This window comes from Nicotiana tabacum, chromosome 17 (assembly GCF_000715075.1).
Source record: "Nicotiana tabacum cultivar K326 chromosome 17, ASM71507v2, whole genome shotgun sequence".
Lineage (NCBI taxonomy): Eukaryota > Viridiplantae > Streptophyta > Magnoliopsida > Solanales > Solanaceae > Nicotiana > Nicotiana tabacum.
In genome coordinates this window covers 10,192,081-10,196,323 of record NC_134096.1, presented here as the reverse complement: position 1 = coordinate 10,196,323, position 4,243 = coordinate 10,192,081, and positions in this window count along the sequence as shown.

The window sequence follows — 4,243 nt, the reverse complement described above, 5'->3', positions numbered from 1 at the left end:
AGTCTGGGGCTCCTAGTTCCCTCAAGTCAAAGTTAGACACAACACTTACCTTGCTCCGAAGGCCACTTAATACTCAATCACAGCTTTTCCTCTAGAATTCACCTCCAAACCACTCGTATCTATTCAAAAATGACTCAATAATATCAAATATTGCTAAATGAATTAATTACATTGCATAAATTTAGATTTCCCAAATTTTTCTCCAAAAACATAAAAATCGACCCCGGACCTGCTTAGTCAAAACCTGAGGTCCGGACCAAAATTTATTTACCCATTCACCCCCGAGCCCGGATATATAATTGGTTTTTGAATCCGACCTCAAATTGAGGTCTAAATCCCCAAATTTTCGGAATCCCTAATTTCTACCCTAACCCCTAATTTTACTATGAAAACTCTAGATTTTAGGTTGATAATTCATAAAAAAGTAATGGGTAATTGAAAGAAAATGGTTTAGAATCACTTACCAACACTTTGGGAAAGAAAATAACTCTTGAAAATTGCCTCTAGTCCGTTTGATTTTGAGAAAATGAAATAAATGGCCAATTCCCATTTTTGGATTATGTTAAGTGTTGGGCGACAATGTGCATCATGTTCGCGAGGCCACTATCGCGTTCGCGAAGAGCATTGGCTGTCAAGCCTTCGCGTTCGCAACGAGCTTGTCGCGTTCACGAAGGGTAACACCCTCATCACTTCGCGTTCGCGAAGAAGAAAATTCCGGCCTCATCAGTTTACTCTTCGCGTTCGCGGGAGTACCCTCGCGAACGCGAAGAAGGACATGCCACAACACCTGTTGCAGCAAAATACCAGATTTTCCCAAGTCCAAAATATCCTGTAGCCTATCCGAAACTCACCCGAGCCCTCGGGGCTCCAAACCAAACATGCACACAAGTCTAAACACATCATGTGAACTTGCTCGTGCGATCAAATCGCCAAAATAACACCTAGAACTACGAATTTAGCACCAAATCGAATGAAATTTTCAAGAAAGCTTTAAAATTCCTATTTCCACAACCGGACATCTGAATCACGTCAAATCAACTGTGTTTCTCACCAAAATTTTACAGATTAGTCATGAATATTATATTGGGCCTATACCGGGCTCCGGAACCAAAATACGTACCCGGTATCAACAAGGCCAAACATCAACCAATTCTTAAAAATAATTAATTTTTAGATTTTTAAATTTTCATAAAAAATTCATAACTCGAGCTATGGACCTCCGAATTCGATTCAGGGCATACACCCAGGTCCCATAATTCGATATGAACCCACTGGGACCGTCAACATACGGATCCGGGCCTGTTTACCAAAACCATTGACCGAAGTCAACTAAAATTAACTTTTAAGACAAAAAAAATCTTATTTTCATAAATGTTCAACATAAAAGCATTCCAAAACACGCTCGGATTGCGCACGCAAATCGAGGAGGGTAAAAATAAGATTTTTAAGGTTTAAGAGTGGAGAATCGAGTTCTAAAACATAAGATGACATTGTGGGTCATCACATTCTCCACCTCTAAAACAACCGTTCGTCCTCGAACAGACATAGAAAAGTACCTGAGCTGGTGAAAAGGTGGGGATATCTACTTCTCATATCGGACTCGGACTCCCAAGTAGCTACCTCAATAGGCTGACCTCTCCACTGCACTCGAACTGAAGGGTAACTCTTTGATCTCAATTGGCGAACTTGCCGAGCTAGAATAGTCACCGGCTCCTCCTCGTAAGTCAAATCCTTGTCCAACTGGACAGAGCTAAAATCTAACACATTGGACGGATCGCCGTGATACTTTCGAAGTATGGATACATGGAATACCGGATGAACAACTGCTAAACTAGGGGGCAACGCAAGCCTGTAAGCCACCTCTCTCACCCTCTTTAGAATATCAAAAGGTCCGATATACCTAGGGCTCAATTTGCCCTTCTTTCCGAACCTCATTACATCCTTCATAGGTGATACCCGAAGCAACACTCTCTCCCCGACCATGAATGCAACTTCACGAACTCTGCGGTCAGCATAACTCTTCTGCCTGGACTGAGTTGTGCGAAGTCAATCCTCAATAATCCTGACCTTATCCAAGGCATCATGTACTAAGTCTATGCCCAACAACCGAGCCTCACCCGGCTCGAACCACCCAACCAGCGACCGACACCGCCTACCATATAATGCCTCATAGGGAGCCATCTGAATGCTCGACTGGTAGCTATTATTGTAGGCGAACTCTGCAAGGGGCAAAAATTGATCCCACGATCCTCCGAAGTCTATAACACATGCGCGGAGCATATCCTCCAAGATCTGAATAGTGCGCTCGGACTGCCTATCCGTCTGAGGATGAAATATTGTGCTCAACTCAACCCGTGTACCCAACTCACATTGTACTGCCCTCCAGAAGTGCAAGGTGAACTGTGTACCTCGATCAGAAATGATAGACACGGGCACACCGTGAAGACGGACGATCTCACAATGTAAATCTCTGCCAACTGCTCCGAAGAATAGGTAACTGCCACATGAATGAAGTGCACTAACTTGGTCAGCCTGTCCACAATGACCCAAACTGCGTCGAACTTCCTCTAAGTCTGTGGGAGTCCAACAACAAAATCCATAGTGATACGCTCCCACTTCCACTCAGAAATCTCTATCTTCTGAAGCAAACCACCAGGTCTCTAATGATCGTACTTTACTTGCTGATAATTTAGACACCGAGCTACATATGCAACTATGTCTTTCTTCATCCTCCTCCACCAATAATGTTGCCGCAAGTCCTAATACATCTTGGTGGCGCCCGGATGAATAGAATACCGGGAACTGTGGGCCTCCTCAAGAATCAACTCATGAAGTCCATCCACATTAGGCACACAAATACGACCCTGCATCCTCATAACTCCGCCATCTCCAACAGTAACATGCTTGGCACCACCGTGCATTGTGTCTCTAAGGACAACAAATGAGGATCATAATACTGCCGATCTCTGATACACTCAAACAAAGAAGACCGAGCAATTGTACAAGCTAGAACACGACTGGGATCAGAAACATCCAACCTCACGAACTGATTGACAAGGGCCTAAACATATAATGCAAGTGGTCTCTCACCAACTAGAGGCTACCCATACTAGCTGACTTTCTACTCAAAGCATCGGCCGCCACATTGGCCTTCCCGAGATGATACAATATGGTGATATCATAGTCTTTTAATAGCTCCAACCACATCCCCTGCCTCAAATTGAGTTCCTTCTGCTTGAACAGATACTGCAAGCTCCGATAATCCGTGAATACCTCATATAGCACGCCGTAAAGATAGTGCCTCTAAATCTTCAGCCCGTGAACAATGACCGCCATCTCTAGATCATGAACATGGCAATTCTTCTCGTGAACCTTCAGCTGCCGCGAAGCATATGCAATAACCTTGCCACCTTGCATCATTACCGCACCCAGACCAATATGAGATGCGTTACAATATACTGTATAAGATCCTAAACCTGTGGGTAATACCAATACCGGTGATGTAGTCAAAGCTATCTTGAGCTTCTGGAAGCTCGCCTCACACTCATCTGACCACCTGAACGAGGCACCCTTCTGGGTCAACCTGGTCAACGGGGCTACTATGGATGAAAACCCCTCCACAAATCGACGGTAGTAGCCCGCCAAACTCAGGAAACTACGGATCTCTGTCGCTGATGTGGGTCTAGGCCAGTTCTGAAGTGCTTCAATCTTCCTAGGATCCACCTGAATACCCTCTACTGATACAACGTGACCCAAAAAAGCAGCTGAACTCAACCAAAACTCGCATTTTGAGAATTTAGCATATAACTGGTTATCTCTCAAAGTCTGAAGAACGATCCGAAGATGCTGCTCATGCTCCTCTCGGCTGTGGGAGTAGATCAAGATATCATCAATAAACACAATCACAAAGGAATCCAAGTAGGGTTTGAACACTCAGTTCATCAAATCTATGAATGTTGATGGGGCATTGGTCACCCCAAATGACATCACTAGAAACTCATAATTCCCATATCGAGTCCGAAAAGCTGTCTTAGGAACATCGGATGCCCTAATCCTCAACTGATGGTAGCCAGATCTTAGATCAATCTTAAAAAACTTCTGGCACCCTGAAGCTGATCAAATAAATCATCAATTCTCGGCAATGGGTACTTGTTCTTGATAGTGACTTTGTTCAACTGTCGATAATCTATACACATCCTCATCGATCCATCTTTCTTCTTCACAAACAATACATGTGCACCCA